The following is a 21,092-nucleotide window of genomic DNA, read 5'->3' as shown; positions in this document are numbered from 1 at the left end:
CCAAACCAGTTCCAGCACCACCAAATAGGGTATCCTACCAGGTTCTTTTCTTTCTAACACAATTCATCAGAGGAGGAAAAGTTACATTATTGGTACAAGTTTTAGGAACTCTTCTGATTGATGGAGGATATTTTGTAGGAGGGGGAGGTGTCAGTAATAGATATTTTATCTAATAGTGAGGCTTCAATACCGCTATCAAGATTTTACATGCACAGTTCATCAGTTGCTTTTCAATGTTGGTCTCAGCTTGTTCTCTGTATTCAGTTGGGAAGTCCACACCCTCGGAGTCCACCAGTCCTTTAATTCTGGTATGCTGAGTCCACTCTCTTTCCTGTGTAGCACTGCTGCATCTGGATCTGGATCAGTCCTTTCCAGCTCAGGGTCAACTTGTCCTCTTTCCATGTCTGAACCAGGACCCCATCTCCAAGCTAGAACTCAAGCACTGTTGAAATCCTAAGGGAGGAGTCTGAGCAATAAGCCTGTTTACTTGTAAGTTTTCAGATGTTACAGTAAAGATATAACATATTTCCTTAAAAAACAAATCCTTGATTTCAAATATTGGATACAAGGAAGAATTTTGAATTCCTTTTGGATAAGGGTGACCATACAATAATTCATAAGGTGACAATTCCACATCTCTTCAGGGGTTTTGTTTTAATTCTTACAAGGGGAAGGCACTTGGTCCAGGGCAATTGTGTCTCTAATGCCAATTCAGTCAGTTGATGTTTAATTTCCTTATCCATCCTTTCCACTTTACATGATGAGGGAGGATGCTATGGGGCGTGTAAGTCCCATCATATTTCTAGAACTTGGGCCACAGATTGGAGGATCTTAGCTGTGAAACAGGTGCCTTGGCCTAAATCTGCCTGCTCCACCATCCCATACCCTGGAATGATATGCTAAAGAAAATTACTGAGGCTGTTGTCCAGGCAAGGGGAAATGGCCTCCACCCATAAGGTCAGATGGTCCACTACGACCAACAACTATTTGAGACGCCCCACTGACAGCAGCTGGGTAAAATCCACCTGTATGCTTTGGAAAGGCCTGATACCAAGAGGCCTTCTTCCTTTTAGACTTGTCATTGGGCCGTCCTATTCATCCTTTGACAAACAGGACACCTGCTGACTAGTTGCCTTCTATTGTGTATAAGCCAGTGCCACAGACCTAATCAGCACCACATTACACAGGTCTCGGACATCCCAATGACTGCCCTGATGTAAATGTTGGAGTACATGTCTCATACCTGCTGTGGTCAGTACCTCTCTGCCATTAGGGAGGAGTGCCCCTCTTTTATCCTTCTAAGCGCCAAGGCTTTATATGTTCTTCTTCTCTTCTGGGGTAAGGGAAAGTGGAGGCATTAGAGGCAGAAATGCCAGAATTAGCACCATTATCTCCTCTGTACTTACAGATTCCTCTTCTCCAGGCCACTTTGCCTCCTCAACTGCAAAGCAGTTTCTCCTTATTTCAAATGAATCTCCTCTTTGATGCCCCTGCACATGAATCACTGCAGCATTCTTAGGTAACATAAGATTAGTCAAAATTTCAGTGACCAATGCCCTGTGTGCCAATCCCTTTCCTTTACTGTTTACCATTCCTCGTTCTTCCCATATTTCCCAAATATATGAACAATTCCCAAAGCATATTTTGAATCAGTACTTCAAGCAATTTTAGGGCTTGATTTACTGCATATAATTCACAAATTTTGAGTTGACCACTCTTTTGGCAAGAATCCAGCTTGAACCAGAGTCAAATCTTCCCCATTAACAATAGCATAACCATTTTTCCTTTTCCCATTAACTATTTGTGAGGAACCATCTATGAACTATTCAGTGCCTTTCAACAAAGGGACTTCCTACAAATCTTCCCTAACCTTAGTTTGGTAATCAATCACATTTGGACAATCATGTTCAAGGGACACATGTTCCTCAGGGGAAGCAGATAAGAACATGGCTGGATTAAAGTTATGGTCTGGTGAGAGTGCCAAATCATCTCTTTCCAATAGTATTGCTTCATATTTTAAAATCCTTGAATCAGTTAGCCACCTCCTGGTCTCTTTGATTCAGAATTGATTAAACCTGGTGCAGGACATTCACTATTAAACTATCCCCAAAGGTTAATTTCTGACTTTTCTTCTACCAAAAGTGCTGTGGCTGGCCTGGCCTTAATTGTGATAATACTCCTAAAGCCACATTGTTTACTGTATTTACATATTGAACTGTATCAGGCTTCTCTTCCAACAAATGAGTTAATAAAGGCTTAGTTAATAATGCATATTCATCAATCCAGGTTCTACAATACCCCACCAATATGAGAGATCTCTGGAGACTCTTTTTCGTTCTAGGCTTAGTAATTTGAAGAATCCCTTCCACCTATACAGGATCTAGTTTCTTTTTCCCTAAGCTTATAAAATGGCCTAAATATTTTGCCTTATGTTTCACAAATTGCAATTTGTCTTAAGAAATTCTCAGTCCCTGTGCTCCTAAATAATTTAACAAACTGATAGTGACTTGGACAAGGTCACTCTTTTTCTTCCTGTCACAAAAAGATCATCTACATTTTGTAAGACTTTTAACAATAAGAAATTTATCCCAGAATGTTCACACAATTCTTATATACCCAAGTAGATGTTTCATAAGTTGAACATTATACCAATTATTTTGCTTTTAAAATACCCAATACACAGAAAAATCCCAAACTACATATTGCCATAACAAAAAACATTTTCAAAAGGACAAAGGCAAAAACTATTATACTTGGAGTCCCTTTAAATAATTGGCATCAATACAATTAATTAAAACTTCTATTTTCACATAAAAGTATCTGAAAAGTTCTTAAAATATCAATTAAACTTTTTTAAAAAAATAATAACCCTTTCAAACTATATATCACATTTCTGATCATATTCTTTAAACAGGAAAACCATTGTGTATTTTAGAAAAAAATATTCACTCAATTAACATCTTGTAAGAGCGGCTTGAGCCTTTTATCAGTTTGCTTTCTACAACCAAAAACAGCTGCAGTTTCCTACTGCTGCTCTCCCCCTGCAAAAACATATCCTGTCTCACAGTCATCTCTCCGTTCCTTCTTTTCCCCACTGATTTCTTCTTGAAATCATTTGCTCCCACTAATCAATCCTTCTTTAAATCACCTTTTTTTTCTAAACTTTAAACTTTAAGATTCATAACCCATAATGATAACAAATTACCCAATGTTTCAGAAGCAAACCAAATAGTTTTTCTTTTTCTTTCTTTCTTCTGCCTGAGTGCTTCAAGGCCACTAGTAAGAAGCTTCCCAGGTGGTATTAAGCAGATAAGATTGTATTGCCGTTAGTCCTCTTTAGCAGACTTTGAAAATCTGCTTTTCAGAGAAAACTTCCCCACCAGATTAAAATAGTCAAGTTTTTTTTTTCTTTTACTTACAAATTGGTACAACAGATTAAAAAGTTTAAAATCACAATTTTTATATTAAGTAATATTAAAATAATCAATTCCCAAAATTTTTAATCATCATTTTTAAAACTTAACAAAGCTCTTAAATCACCAAAACAAACTAGAGGCTTTTCCCAGGACCCCCGCTGCCAGAGAGAAGTTTGTTTCACCTTGAACATTCTTCCTTCCCAGAATCCAAACAGAGCTTCTCTAAACTTCAAAGCCCATTTTAATGCATTTCTCTGCCTTCACAGGGAATGCCTAGATATTCCATGATTTAAGACCACTCTGAAAGAATTACTATTCTGAATGAATTCAATTTCCACAATTCAGCCTGATATTTTTCTAAGCCTGTAACACAGAAGCTGTTCTTATCTTATGAGCTTTCTAACTTTTAACACAGAACAAAAAAAAAAAAATTCAAAGCAGACAAACATACACAGACAGACACAGAGCTCGATTTTTCTTAAAGAGAGGCATTTATACAGCGAATCCTGCCGATTACGCCAATTTATGTATTATGATTTTAAAGAAAAGTTCGGATTTGCTCCTATAAATGATGCTCTCAAGCTCGATTAAAATGTAAAAGTAAAAAGTTTTTATCAAACAAGACAAGGTACAGACAATTTAGATTTACACAACAAAACAAATAGAAATAAGAACAATTAACAGCATGACAATTATAGCAGATAGAGGAAGAGAATACATCACCAATTCAAGGGAACCTCAAAAACTCAAATGGCTGGGAGTCCCGTTTCAGCCTCAATCAACTTGAATTTTGTAAAGATTTTTCTGGGCGGAGCATCCTCCCTATGGATGAGACTCAGTGGAAAGGTAAGATTCTCAATCTTATATACCTCTCTTAAAGAAAGAGGGCTTTCAGCCAAGAAGTCTGGCACATATACATGTGTAGAAATACGTGACCTTCTAGTGTTTTGACTTACTCCATATATTATCTTGACATATATAAAAATATATGACCATCTGGTGTTTTGACCCATTTCATATTGTCTCTACCTTGACATATTTCCTTATCAATTGTATATCCTCGGGGAGGAAGCCAACGGCCCTAAGCATAGACATTCCCAGGGATGGCTAGTTCCTGATACCTATTGTCAAGGGTATATAGAGTTCATGGAATGGTCAAATTCCCATAATTTAGAAGCTCAGGCCTGTTAGATTTGAGTGAGCTTACAATTCTAATATGAAATTTTAATTTCTTATTCACAAGTGTTTTGTAATTTTGCTCTTATAATTCTTGACTTTTCTTTGGTAGATGGATTCCCAAATATTTTATACCCTCGGCATTTCTTTTGAATGCAATTTCTCTTTGTATCTCTTGCTGTTGCATTTTGTCCGTGATGTATAAAAATACTGAGGATTTAGGTGGATTTATTTTGTATCCAGCTAAAGTTGTAAATTATTTCTAATAACTTTTTGTTAGAATCTCTGGAGTTCTCTAAGTATACCATCATATCATCTGCAAAGAGTGACAGTTTTATTTCCTCATTACCTACTCTTATTCTTTTAATCTCTTTCTTGACTCTTATTGCTGAGGCTAGCATTTCTAATATAATATTGGATAGTAATGATGATAGTGGGCAACCTTGTTTCACTCCTGATCTTACTAGGAAAAGTTCCAGTTTATCTCCATTACATATCATGCTGACAGTCTTAAATATATGCTCCTGATTATTCTAAGGAATAGTCCATTTATTCCTATACTCTCAAGTGTTTTTAGTAGGAATGGATGTTGGATTTTATCAAATGCTTTTTCTGCATCTATTGAAATTATCATATGGTTTTTATTAACTTGATTATTATTATGGTCAATTATACTAATAGTATTCCTAATATTAAGCCATCTCTGCAGTCCTGGTATAAATCCTAATATATTATCCTGGGGATGGTTTTCTGAAGTCTTTTTGCTAATATCTTATTTAAGATTTCAGCATCAATACTCATTAAGGAGATTGGTCTATAGTTTTCTTTCTCCATTTTCAACCTACCTGGTTTAGGTATCAGTACAATGTCTGTGTTATGAAAGGAGTTTGGTAGGACTCCTTCAACCCCTATTTTTTCAAATAGTTTATATACCACTGGGGCTAATTGTTCTTTAAATGTTTGGTAGAATTCCCATGCAAATTCATCTACTCCTGGTGATTTTTTTCCTGGGGAGTTGATTAATAGCTTGTTCTATTTCTTTTTCTGAAATGGGACTATTTAAGCACTTTACCTCCTCCTCTGTTAATCTAGGAAGCCTATATTTTTGGAGATAGACATCCATTTCACTTAAGTTATCAAATTTATTGGCATAAAGTTGGCCAAAGTAACTCCTTATTATTTCTCTAATTTCCTCCTCATTGGTGGAAAGATCCCCCTTTTCATTTTTAAGACTAACAATTTTATTTTCCTCTTTCCTTTTTCTGATCAGATTTACCAAAGGTTTATCTATTTTATTGGCTTTTTCATAAAACCAACTCTTTATTTATTAATTCAATAGTTTTTTTACTTTCAATTTTACTTTTAATTTTAGAATTTCAAGTTTAGTTTTTTGTTGGGGGTTTTTAATTTGGTCTTTTTCTAGCTTTTTAAGTTGCAGGCCCAATTCATTAACCTTTGCTTTCACTATTTTATTCAAGTAAGCCTCTAAAGATATAAAATTTCCCCTTATGACTGCTTTAGCGGCATCCCACAAATTTTGGTATGATGTCTCATCGTTGTCATTATCTTGGGTGAAATTATTAATTGTTTCTATAATTTGCTGTTTCACCCAGTCATTCTTTAAGATGAGATTATTTAGTTTCCAATTACTTTTTGGTCTACCCCTAACTTCTTATTGAATGCAGTGTTTATTGCATTGTAATCTGAGAAGAAGGCATTTACTATTTCTGCCTTTCTACTTTTAATTTTGAGATCTTTATGTCCCATTATATGGTCAATTTTTGAATATGTTCCATGAACTTCTGAGAAGAAAGTATACTCCTTTCTATCACCATTTAGTTTTCTCCAAAGATCTATCATACCTAGTTTTTCTAATGATCTATTTATCTCTTTAATTTCTTTCTTATTTGTTTTGTGCTTTGATTTATCTAATTCTGAGAGTGCAATGTTGAGATATCCCACTATTATAGTTTTACTGCCTATTTCTTCTTGCAGTTCTCTTAACTTTCTTTTCCTTTAGGAAGTTAGATGCTATACCACTTGGTGCATATATGTTTAGTGTTGATATGGCTTCATTGTCTATGCTACCTTTTAGCAAGATATAGTTTCCTTCCTTATCTCTTTTAATTAGATCAATTTCTGTTTTTGCTTGATCTGAGATAAGGATGGCTACCCCTGCTTTTTTGGCTTCACCTGAGGCATAATAGATTATGCTCCAAACTTTTACCTTTACTCTGTATGTATCTCCCTGCTTTAAGTGTGTTTCTTGTAAACAACATATTGTAGGGTTCTGACCTTTGATCCAGTCTGCAATCTGCCTCCGTTTAATGGGAGAGTTCATCCCATTCACATTTACAGTTAAAATTACTAATTCTATATTTCCTGGCATCATATTATCCCCTGATTATGCTTTTTTTCCCTTGTCCCCCCTGAACCCCTTCCCCAGTATTTAATTTATGGACCCCACTTTTGACGTGCTGAACTCCCTTTTTAGTATCCCTCTCCCTCCTTTTAATTCCCTTCCCCTTTCTGGTACCCTTCCCTTATTTTCTTTTTCCTTTTCCCTTTTCCTCTCCCCCCCTTATATTGAGGTGAGTGAAAATTCTCCGAAAAACAAATATGTCAATTATTTCCTCTTTTTGCCTACTCTGATGAGAGTAAGATTCACACAATATTTCTCCCCCTCTTTAAATTCCCTCAGATGTGGTAGATTTTCTATGCCTTTTCCTGGGATATAGTTTCCCTCTTTTTATCTCTCCTTTCTCTTTTTCTGATACTATCCCCTCTCCTTTACTACTTCCTTTTTTAATGTTATATCAGTAAAATCAAATTATCCATATGCACTTTCTGCATATGCACAACAGAGATACCATTCTCAAGAGTTCTTTTTACCTTTTTCTGCTTCTCTTGAGTCTTGTGGATGGAGATCAAATTTTTTTTTTAAGTCGGTTTTTTTTGTTAGAAACAAATGGAATTCCTCTGTTTCATTAAATGACCAACTTCTTCCATGGAAGAAAATGCTAAACTTAGCTAGGTAGTTTATTCTTGGTTGCAATCCTTGTTCTTTTGCCTTTTGGAATATCAGGTTCCAGGCCCTTCCATCCTTTAATGTGGAGGCAGCCAGATCTTGCGTGACCCTTATTGTGACCTTGATATTTGAATTTTTTTTTCCTAGCTGCTTGCAATATTTTTTCCTTAGTTTGGTATTTCTGCAGCTTAACCACAATTTTCTGTGGAGTTCTTTTTTTAGGGTCTTTTTTCAGAAGGTGTTTGATGAATTCTTTCAATGCCTATTTTCCCGTCTACTTCTATTATCTCTGGATAGTGTTCTTTCATGATTTCCTGTAAAATAGAATCTAGGCTCTTTTTTAAATCATAATTTTCGGGAAGTCCAACGATCCTCAGATTATGTCTCCTAGATCTATTTTCCAGGTCTATAGATTTTCCCAGTAAGTATTTGACACTTTTCATTTTTTGTGTGTGTGTTTTGTTTTGTTTGACTGATTCTTAGTTTCTCAATGAATCATTCACTTCTATTTTTTCCATCCTGATTTTTAATGAGTTATTTTCTTCATTCACATTTTTTAGTTCTTTTTGTATATGTCCAATTGAATTTTTCAACAAATTATTTTGTTTTGTTGAATTTATTTTTTCATTTCACTATTTTTTTTATTGAGTTATTTTCTTTTTCCAAATTCACAAATTTTCTTTCCCTGCACCTCCTGTGAATTCTTTATTTTTTCCAACTCAAATTTCAGGAAGTTGTATCTTCTCTGCCATATTCCATGGGTAATCTTTCAAAATCGACCCTTGCAAAACCTTCTGTTCTGAATTTTCTCCTTCTTCTACCTCCTCTCCTAGATGGAAGGTAGTCCAGTATATGTTAAATATGTTAAAATATAGGTTGAATACAATACATATATACATATTTATATAGTTATCTTGCTTCACAAGAAAAATCAGATCTAGAAAAAACAAAACAAAACTGAGAAGGAAAACAAAAATGCAAGCAAACAAAAACATGAAGAATAAAAATGCTAATTTGTTGTCCATACTCAGTTACCATAGTCTTCCTTCTGAGTGTAGATGGCTCTCTTCATGACTGAACAATTAGAAATGATTTGAGTCATCTCATTGTTGAAAAGAGCCACATCCATCAGAATTAATCATCATATAGTTTTGTTGTTGCTGTGTTAATAATCTCCTGGTTCTGCTTATTTCACTTAGCATCAATTCATTTAAGTCTCTCCAGACCTCTCTGAAATCATCCTGTTGGTCATATCTTACAGAACAATAATGTACCATAACATTCATATACCATAATTTATTCAGTCATTCTCCAATTGTTAGGCATCTATTCAGTTTCTAGTTTCTAGCCACTACAAAAAGGACTGCCACAAATATTTTTGCACATGTGGTTCCCTTTCCCTCCTTTAAGATCTCTTTGGGATATAAGCCCAGTAGTAACACTGCTGGGTCAAAGCTTAGGCACAGTTTGATAACTTTTTGAGCATAGTTCCAACTTATTCTTCAGAATGGTTAGATTTGTTCACCGTTTCACTAACAATATATCAGTTGGGGCTATATTTTCAATAACCTAAAAAGTAAAAGAAAAAAACATACAAATTATGGATATTTTATATATTAAATAATTGAATTTGGACATTTGTTAGTCTATTTTTGGCTCAAACAACACAATAATTATAATTTGGAAGCTTTGGATCATTGAAAATAATATTACAGATAAAGTCAAAGGAGTTTTTGTTCAAATACTGGCTTTTTTATTTGTTACTTTTGAGAATTGGGTATGCCAATTATTTTGCTTGGGTCTAAGTTCCTTGTCTATAAAATGTTAGATTTGGACTAGACAGCTCAGGTCTAAAGCTATCATTTTGTGATCTACAATCTTGATCAAAATGTATGAGCATATGCTAGCAAAAGATTTATTGAGAAGGTTATAGGATACTATTCTCTAAATGGAACTAAATACTTTCTTCTCCTATTTGTAGGATGTTTTTTAAATTATGTATCACTGCCTAAGAATGGGTGGGTAAGTGATTATGTCCACAGGAATATTTGCTACAAAATTTGGGGGAGAAGACTTGTGATTTGATTTGAGTCACTCAAGGCAATAAATATGACATTCCTGAAAAAGAACCATATTATAGTCAGCTTGTCTATTATGGTCAGAAATACCAATTTCTGATCTATCACAAGCCATTTTTTGGTGACCAAGTGCCATGGAAAACTATTCACTGTGTGTTCAGGATTTGAACTATTTTGACTTAAAAGACAGAGTGTTTGGAGGTGGAAAGGAAAAACATAAGTTAAAAGTTTTGTCTGGCAATTGAATTATTTAGGACATATAGGTTTTGTGTGTGTGTGTGTGTGTGTGTGTGTGTGTGTGTGTGTGTCTATGAGTGTATAGGGAAACGGAATAAAAAAGGCAGAATTTCCATTCTTTCACTAAGGAAGTGGAGGCCTACAGATGTGAAATATTGCACATATTATCAAACATTGTAGATGTGTTAGATTTGCATAACTTTCTTTAACTCTTTTCTTTTAATCCTCATTGTAAGAATCAAAGTGTCAAAGACATGGGAATAGAAAAGACTTCAAAGAATATCTATTTTAACCTCTTCATTTCTGTGGATGAAGAAAATGGGGCCTGGAGAGCTTGTTCTTTTTAAAAGTTTCATAAAGAGTATGAAAATGCAAAATTTGAATTCAAGTCTTGTAACTTCAGAGCTCTTTTCATTGTGCCATGGATATGGGGTGAAAGGGAAGATATATTTTAAAATAAATGATGAATAAAAACATAAGATATTATATGTACACACATGTATATATATTCTCTGCTACATAAGCTTACCAGAATATTGTAGTAGTATTTGTCCTGGAGAATATTCATTCCATGGTTTGCTTACCTTAAGACATTTGAGAGTCATTACTGAATAATATTAACACATTTTTTTAATATGGAGAGTTTTATTTATTTATATGCATATATGAATGTATGCACACATATATTTGTATATGCACATGTGCTTATTCATACACATACACACATATATACATATATACATACATATATATATATATATATATATATATATACTATATATCTATCTATATCTATCTATCTATGTATCTATAGGCAGAGAGAGAGAGAAAGAATTAAGATTTACAAAGCACTTTTTAAATGCTATTTTATATCTTTACAACAATCCCATAAAGTCATTATTATTATTGTCTCCATTTTACAGAATAGAAAACTAATTGAGTTTGCAAATGATCAAGTGATTTACCCATAGTCACCTGAGCCAAGATTTTACTTCAGACCTTCTTAACTCCAAGTTCAATACTCTAGGCATTGTGCTTTTTGAAGGGGTTTAGCACAGTTTTTAATCTCCCTTTTTTCCTGTTTACACTGCTTTTGAACTTCTTTGGAACTTTCCATAGTGCCCTCATTTTGGGTTTCTTCTATCTACCACTCACTGCCAACTTTTCACCTCCCTTTTGTGTTTTGTATTATCCCATTAAATTGTAAACCCCTTGATGACAGAGACTTTTTTTTTAAACTTTTTACAGTGCTTAGCACAGTGCCTAGTACATAATAGGTATCTAATATTTGTTGACTGGTTGTCATAGTTACTTTCCCATTACTTCCAGTGGAGTGGCTTTTGAAATAGGAAGATTTATGTTCCAGTACTGCCTCCGAAATATAATAGCCATGCCCATGAGCAAGTTACAGAGGCATTTCTGATCTGCTTTGGTGGAGGAAGTGTCTATATTGAAGATTTTCCCACTTAATGCTTAAGCAAAACATTGTATAAAATAGTTTTACTTCCCAATCACAAGTATAAAAGAGAAAACTCTCTCTGGAAGAGAATGAAGTGTTAGAGAGGAAGAAGGGTACTAGTAGAATTTGTGTTATTAGCAGGAAGACTATGACTTTGTGGAATATAAAATGATGCATGGTATTGCAAATCCCAAATTTAGATTTATTGATAAAATAAATGCCATATTCTGATTTTTAAAAATAAACTTTTTTATGTCACTCTAATTTTCAAGTTTGTACATATGTATATGTGTAGACATACCTATATGTATATCTACACATATTTGTATATGTGCATGTTATGCATGCATATAGATAGTTAAATATAAACATTTTACATATATGCATATATATGTATGTATATATGTGTATATATACATTTATATATACATATATGTGTGTGTGTGTATATATATATATATAATATATATATATATATGTTTTACCTCTGACTCACATATTATAACCATGATTTTAAAAAGAAAGAAGTGAGGGGAAATGCATTTCAGGAAAAAAAATATTCAATGTACAAGCCAAATGAGAGTGTATTTTCTATATTCTGACTTATTTGCAAAGTTTGGGTAAGCTGGGGCATGGTTTTTGACAGAAGTTTTTTCTTTTCATAAACACAGACCAAGTCTTGTCCATCCTTAAAAGTAAAAATAAAAGAAGAAAAGCAAAAACTTTGTTATAACCTACCATCCTTGCTAACTATTAATCTATTTTCATTTCTTATCCAAACCCCTTAAAAAAGCTACCTGCATTTGGTGTTTTCAGTTCCTCTCCTTTTACTTTCTTTTACCAATCAGTAATCTAGCTTCTGAATATTCATCCTTTAAATGAAATTTCTCCCTTTCAAGTTGTTGTGATAAGTAAAATGTTAAATCTAAGGGCATCTTATCAGTTCTAATCTTTGATCTCCTCTTTTGTATTTATTACTATTGACCACCATATTTTCCTGAATATTGTTTCTTCTTTGTTTTGAGACACTGTTTTCTTCTGTTTTTCTTTATACTTTTCTGACTACTCCATCTCATTCTCCTCTACCCATTCCAGTCCAAACTATTCTTAGCTTTCAAAGTGATAACCCTTCTCAACATACTAGAAAGATCCATACCTGTGTTCAACCTGTGATAGAACCTCCCAGGCTTCTATTGATCTTATTCCAACCATGATGCCATTTTGGTCCTCTTTGAAAATGAAGAATAATCCAGCAACTAACCATCTATTTGAAAATTTTGGATGCAAAATAATGAGATTTTTCATAGACACAGCATAACACAAAAAAGGGTTTCTTTCTCGATTTTTCAAGATGCTAGTACATCCTTTCCATAAACTGTCTTATATTCTTTTTGTATATATTCTATATATAACTATATGTGTACATACAAGTTCTCTCTCTATTAAAATTAAGTTATTTGGGTTCATAACAAATTCACTATTTCTTTTTTATTTCCAATACTTAGTATTGTCCCTGGCACATAGTTAGTGCTTGTTGATTGACAGAAAAGCTTTTAAATTAGATCTATCACTGTGACTAAACAAAGTGACATTATAAGGGCAAAATCTTACAGAAAATTCACAAGTTATCAGCAGTTCCTATACTTTTGCCAAAAGAATGCAAAACATGTCCTTTTGACTTTCTGCATTTTCTTCCAAGTACAATTAGAAGTAAGAGAGTCTTGTGCCCAAAAAATTAAGATTATCTTTATGTAGACAAAAAAACTTGTAAATTCTTATGATTTTCTGGCCTGCTTGGGCTAAATATTTAAGTTATTTGTCAAACAATTTTCTCCTGAATTTAATGAGAATCTGTCTGAGATCAAAAAAGAAGAGATTTATATATGAAAGAAATAACTAACACTCACACATTAAATAAGGGAATGCACAAGGAACATATTTTATTGGATTCCTCTTTAAAATATCATTTAAATCATGTTTTTCAATATCAGCTTATTTCACTAGCAGATACCTAGTATCTTTTCTTTTCTTTTTTTCTTTTTTTTCTTTGTGTTTTCAAAGACTTTAAGCACTCCTTTGTAGTTACATTTAATCTTAGCATCTTTTTAGGTTTATTGATGGCTTGCCTATGGCAGAGCCACTTAACAAGTTGCCCTTTCAGCACTGCTCAGGGCTTCAGTGACCTTGATCATGATGTTATCTTTCCCTAGAAAATGTTGGAAGGAATGGCAAAAAATGAAATGTCATCATTGTATGTGAATTAAATCTGAGAAATTAAAATAAGTTCTGATCTTCCTGAAAATGATTTAGGAGAAATACATTGAGAGAAAATATATTTTAGAAATTACTGAGAAGAAATTACTGTGTTCTTTTCATCTAAGAGTTATGTTCTTATTGATATGGAAGCTAACTTCACTAGTACCAATAACAATTTATTATGGCATTCTTTTCATGCTATTCTTGAACTTTTATAAATCTTGTTCATATTTTATTTATTTTTATTATAGTTTTTTATTTATAAGATATATGTATGAGTAATTTTTCAGCATTGACTATTGCAAAACCATTTGTTCCAATTTTTCCCCTCCTTGTTTCATCCCCTTCCCCAGATGGTAGGTAGACCAATACATGTTAAACATGTTAAAGTTTATGTTAAATACAATATATGTGTACATACCCATATTTATTTTGCTGCACAACAAGAATCGGACTTTGAAATAATGTATAATTAACCTGTGAAGAAAATCAAAAAGGTATACAAAAATAGAAGGATTGGAAATGCTATGTAGTGGTTCACACTCATTTCCCAGAGTTCTTGCTGGTTCTATTCCTTACTGAACAAATAGAACTAATTTGGTTCATCTCATTGTTGAAGAGAACCATGTCCATCAGAATTGTCTGTTCATATCCTTTGACCATTTATCAATTGGAGAATGGCTTGATTTCTTATAAATTGCTCATTCTATTTTGAATTAGTTCATGTAAGTCTTGTCAGGATTTTCTGAACGTATGCTACTCTTCCTATTTATAACATAATAGTATTCCATCACAATTATATGCCACGGCTTGGTCAGTGCTTCCCCAATTGAAGGACATCTCCTCAATTTTTAATTCTTAGCCACAAGAAAAAATACTACAATTATTCTTCTTCAAGTAGGTCTTTCCTTCTTTAAACAATCTCTTTGAAGTGTAGACCCAGGGATAGTATTGCTGAATCAAAGAGAATGAACTGTTTCATAGCCCTTTGGGCATAATTTTAAATACTTTATAAAATGATTGGATCAATTCACAACTTCACCAATGGCTCATTAGTGTCCCAATTTTACCACTCTCAGTAATATTTGTCATTTTTTCTGTCATTTCAGTCAATCTGATGGGTGTGAGATGGTACGTCAGAGTTGTTTCAGTTTGCATTCCTCTAATCAATAGTAAATTAGAACATTTTTCTTCATAAGGTTATAGAGAACTTTGATTTCTTCTTCTAAAAACTACCTGTTCATATCACTGGACTATTTATTGATTGTCGAATGACTTGTATTCTAAACTTGACTCAATTATTTATATATTTAAGAAATAAGACGTTTTATCAATAACTAACTGGTATAATAGATTGAACACTGGCCTGGGAGTCAGGAAGACTCATCTTTCTGAGTTCAAATCTGGCCTCACATACTTACTAGCTGTGTGATCCTGCAAAATCACTTAACTATTTTGCCTCAATTATTTATCTGTAAAATGAACTGGAGAAGGAAATGAAAAACTACAATATCTTTGCCAAGAAAGCCACAAATAAGGTCTTAAAGATTCAGACATTAATGAAACAATGAAACAGCAGCAACAACAACAACAATAACATCAGAGAAATTTACTGTCAATCTCCCTTTCCATTTTCTGCTTTCCTTCTGATCTTGGTTGCATTAATTTTGTTTGGACAACAGCCTCTTAAATTTATGTAATCTAAATTATATATTTTATATGCTATAATTCTTTATATTGTCTATGTACATTATTCCTTTATTCATAAATCTGACAGGAAAAAACTATTCCATGTTCCTCTAATTTGTTATGATATTTTTACATTTAAATCATGCATTTATCTTCACTTTATCTTCATATACATTTTGACATTTTTATCTATACATAGTTTTTGTGAATCTGCTTTCTAGTTACCCAGAATTTGTTTTTTCAAATAGTGATTTCTTCTCTCTAAAATTGGGATCTTTTGCTTTGTTTAACACTAAATTACTATGGCCATTTACTATTGTGAATTGTCTAATGTATATACACTATTTTATTTCTTAGCCAATGCCAGATTGTTTTGATGTAGTGCTTTGCAATAAAATTTGAAATCTGGTGCTGCTAAATCACATTCACTTCACATTTTAAAATTAATTTCCTCAATATTCTTGACATTTTGCTCTTCCAGGTAAATTTTGATATTATTTTTTCTAGTTCTGTAAAATACTTTTTTGGTAGATGGATTGAAATGGCACTAAAAATGTTAATCAATTTAGATAAAAATGTAATTTTTATTGGCTTGGCTTGGCCTACCCATGAAAAATTAACATGTCTCCAATTGTCTAAGTATTACTCTATGTGAAAAGTGTTTTGTAACTGTGTTCATATAGTTCCTGTATATGTAATGTCAAGTAAACTTCCAAATACTTTATATTGCCTGCAATTATTTTAAATGGAATTTATTTTTCTATTTCTTTTTGCTGGATTTTATTGATAATACATACAGAGCTGTGTGCATATGTATGTGTACCTACATACAAATACTAATGATTTATGTGGATTTATTTTATATCTACAACTTTGTTGATGTTGTTAATGATTTCAACTAGTCTTTTTAGTTGTTTCTCTGGAAATTTTTAAGTATACCAATATATTCTGGAAAGAGTGATAGTTTTGTTTCCTTATTGAATATTTTAATTCCTTCAATTTCTTTTGTGATAATTAGCATCCTTGCTTCATCCTTGATCTTATCAGAAAGAATTTTGTCATATCCCCATAAGAGATAATGTTTGCCAAAAACTTTTTTTTCTACATATGTAAGTAAATTCTACATATCTTTTATATCCTTTGGTTCATTTGTTTTTCCTTCTAAATTTTCTATTATTTTCTTTGCATCTAAAAGTGTTCTAATGAGTATTTATTTAATATTAATATCACTAATATCTTCATATCCTCTAATCCTCCTATCATAACAAAGGTAAAGGAAAAATAAAAAACTGAAAATAATTAAGCATTATAAATACACACAACAAAGATGTTTAAATTGTATGCTTGTTTTTGTATTTTGAACCAATCATTTCCATCAGGTAGGTAATATTTCCTCTAGGGTCCCTTGGATACACATTATCATTGTATTGATCAGTGTTTTTTTCTTTTATAAAAATTGTTCTCTGGTTTCTGTTTACATCACTTTATATCACTCCATACTTCTCAGGATTCTCTGTGGTCAACTCTTTTTTTTAATATTTGTTTTAAATAAATTTACTTATTTTAACTTTTTTTTATATTTTAAATTCCAAATTCTTTCCCTCCCTTCCATATTCTCCCCAACCACTAAGTCAAGCGAAATGACATCAGTAATAAACCTGAGATCTGTAAAATATATTTCCATCTCAACCACATCACAATTAAAAAAAATTAAAAAGGAAATAAATTTACACTTCAATTTTCACTCAGAGTCTGTAAGTTCTCTCTCTGCAAGTGGATAGCATTTTTTCATCATGAGTTCTTTGGAATATTGTTGGATCATTATATTGTCCAGGGTAGCCAAGTCTTTCATAGTTGATTACCATACCAACATTTCTGTTACTGTGAACAATCATTTCCAAACCTTTTTCACTTCACTCTGCACCAATTTATAGAAGTCTTGCCATTTTATTCTGAAGTTACATGTCATTTTTTGTTATTTTTATAGCACAATTTTACTCCAGTACAACAGGAATCTTCTTTAAACTTATCCCTTAGGCTTCTGCTTCCTGGTACGATTGCCTGAATAAGAGTTATGAGCTTCTCTCAATTATTTGATTTGGGTGAGCTCACTAATTCTACTACTAATGTGTTCAGCCCTGGAAAGAAGAGGATCACCAAGTTGCTTAGGCAGAGATGAATCAATACAGATCAGAAATGGAGCTGGTAAGAGCTTCCATTCCAGTCAGTGGAAGGATCTGGTCCATGAGATGCTGAACTTCTAGCTTAGGGGCAATGGGGAGACAGTATCCAAAAAACAAAATAAAACATAAACAAAACACAGTAACTAATAACTAATGACAACCACTACAATAAAATGAACTGATTAATATAATCCCAGTAGTATTTTTTTTAAAACTTAAAGATATTGTTATGATGAAAAATGTATTTCCTAAGGTTGTACATCATATTTTAGAACGATCCAATTATTAGGATCATAGATTTTTGAGCAGAAAGGCAGAAAACAACTGTAGAGGGCATCTAGTCCAACCTCATTTTGCAAATGTGAAGACTGAGACTCAGAAAGGAGAACTGACTTTTCTGAAGTTATACAGAAATGAAGTAACTGGGTTTGGACTGTATCTAGAACTAGGAGTCAAATAAAAGTGAATTAATGTTACAAAGAACATCCTATATATTTCTTGTTTTGTTAGGTTATTTTTTTATATGAAGATGAAATCTGACTCTGAAATTTCCATCATTTGCTTCTGATTCTCTTTTCTGATTCTAGAAATAATATGTGTGAGTTAAACTTTTAAAATACTTGAAGGGAATTATGGTGTCAAGTCTTCTTCAAGCTAAACAGTGCTAATTCCTTTTATTGATCTTCAGGTATGTGATTTCTAGTTTCTTCACCATCATGATAATCTTGTGCTTTAGGCTGCCAATGTCCTTTCTAAAATGTGATACCCAGAAATAGATTTGGTAGGACCATTGAAGAAAACTCATTGGAAACTCCTTACTGGGGAACTGAGAACAAAATAATTATTCTTTTGGGAAAATAGGTGGTATATTTGAAACAATAGACTTGGATTGAAGAAGATCTGAATTAAAATCCTGTGTCATGCAGTTAACTGGGTATGTTACTTTGGGTAAATCACTTAACTTTTCTGAATTTCAGTTTCTGCATCAGTATAACTGGGTTAATAGAAGCACTTACCTCACAGGTTTGTTTTGAAGACTAAATGAAATGACATAAAAACATGAAATCTCAAAATGTAATATAAATGATAGATTCTTACTGTTATTAATATTAATATTCATTACTGTTTGGATTACAGGTGACACTAGGAAGTTTTCATGTTTTTGAATCTAGGAATACCCCATTACTTCTTGAATATAGATAGGTGCTATTTTATTTTTTTTTCACAATCAAAGCCTTCCTAAGATACATTATGATCAGTTTACTTGAAAATATTAGGTTAATATCAACCTGTGTGTCTGTCTAGTAGGGAAATATTTACCTTTTTTTGGAAGATAGCTTGATCTAACACAAAGATATGTTGAAGAAATTTTGTAGTAGCTTTAGGAAGAATAACTGTCTTAAAATATTTTAAAATTTTAGAGGGATTAAATTTATTTTGTTTGGCCTAGAGGGCAGTATTAGAAGCAATGGTTAAAGGTTGCATAGATTTCAGCATGATATCCAGAAAAACTTTCTTAGACATCCCCACTAGTTGAAAAAGCCTCAGGATTTAGCATGCTTCTGAGTGAAAAAATTTGTTTGGCCAAAAGTCAGGTCACTTCTGGAGGGTATTTTAGTTCAGAGATAAGTTAAAATATGAGGTCCTTTCCAAGTCAGAGATGCTGTGATTTTGGGGGAAAAGTGAAAATAGTTGAATATGATAATGTGATGATAATCTGCTACTAAAGTTGAAGAAAATTACTGCTTGTTGTGAATTAAAGAAACACATAATATCACAGTCAATTAATATATTTCTGTAAAGTTCTTGTCATCTCTCAGTTGTAATCCTTCTCTGGGAGGAGGTTTCTTTTTTGAATAATCTTTTCCTCTGTGAGCAGGTTTCTTGGGAGACTTCTGAAGGCTCCAGCCAGAAAGAAGGTAGAATCTTGAATCTTCTTCTTCCTGAATCCTGGCTCTAAATCTCCTCGAGCTTCCCTGAAGTTCTCCCAGGAAGTCTTGTTCTTCTCCCAGTTTAGACTCTCTCCTTCCAGAATGCCATCCAAACTCTATATCCCAGTCTAGACTGACTTCAGACTCAATGTTGCCTTCTTTTATCCTCGAAGAGAATGGGCTGGTGAGAACTCAGGGGCTTGTGGGAAATACTTCAACCAATGAATGTGCTCCTTTTAAAGGTATAAACTCCTTTAAATATGTAAACTCCTTTTCAGAAGTCTAAAGATGTAAACTCCATTTAAAGGTTTGAACTAAAGGTATGAATTCTGAGCTAGAGAATTGTTTAGACAAACTGAGTTATCACCTTGTAATCCTAATACATTTCAGGAATCCTAAAGGATAGCTGGGAATATTTCAGGATCCATCTACTAATAGATTATAAAATTAGTCAATATATTTCCAAGTACATTTTAAATGAAGTGATTCTATAAATATCTTCAAGGTCAGTATTTTTAGTAGAAATTTCAATCACTTTATTTCAATTTTAGGAGAAAAGAAATGTGACCATACTTAAGACAAAAGGAAAGGGAAAGTTTTAAAATCTAGAAACCTAATAGAAACATTTAGACTATTTAAAAACACCTTATAGGAAGTCCAGGAAAAAATGTGTGCTATGGATTAAAACATACCAGCTCTGTGTGTGTGTGTGTGTGTGTGTGTGTGTGTGTGTGTGTGTGTGTGTGTGTTTGTGTGTGTTTGAAAGAGAGAGAGAAAGAGGGAGCAAGCTAGAGAAAGAAAGAGAGACAAAAACAGAGACAGAGACACAGAGAGAAACAGAGAGAGTGAAAGAGAGAAGATAGACAGAGGCAGAGAATCAGAAACAGACAGAGAAAGACAGAGACAGAGAGAGACATTCAGAAAAAATGGATAGAAAAATCAGAGAAAGGAGAGAAGAAAGAAGGAAAGAAAAAGGGAAAGATGGAGAAGGCTAGAGAGAAAGGGAGAGACATTGAGGACAACAAAAATATTTCATGCTTCATTAAAACAGTCTAGATCTAGAGATGACTGTAAATGTAAGAAGAGAATCCCACAAGTAGAGACTATGTATGATTGAGACTGGCACCACTCATTTCTTTCTAGAGCTTTTTCCTTCAGCAACCTGAGTGGAATTGACCTCTTCCATCTGTTCTCACCAAGCTAGAAATTAGAAGAGTGACTCAAAATTTGAAGAAGTCTTGAAACTTGAAAAGGCTTTAAGAAGTATAAAAAAGGAAGCAGCTCTTTCCAACTCTCTCCAATTTCACCCCAGTTCTCATTCAGAACAGGCCTTTATGTCCACTGAAGAGGAAAAAGTCCCATACCAATAAACATTTGGGAACATTGGTTGCATAGGGAAAGAAGTATAGTTTGATAAAGCATTTATCAGAAGAAAGTACAGAAATCCTCATAGTATGGCAGTGCAAGTGAAATGTAAAAGTCAGTTGATTTGGTTTTTTTCTTTTTCTTTAATATGTGATATTATTTGATCCTCACAATAATCATGTGAGATAGATGCTATTATTATCCCTATTTTATAAGTGAGGAAATTGAGGAATAAAGAAATTAAATGACTTACCTAAGGTTATATAGAAAATAA

This window comes from Sminthopsis crassicaudata, chromosome 3, assembly GCF_048593235.1.
Source record: "Sminthopsis crassicaudata isolate SCR6 chromosome 3, ASM4859323v1, whole genome shotgun sequence".
NCBI lineage: Eukaryota > Metazoa > Chordata > Mammalia > Dasyuromorphia > Dasyuridae > Sminthopsis > Sminthopsis crassicaudata.
Note: the sequence above shows the minus strand (reverse complement) of the source record.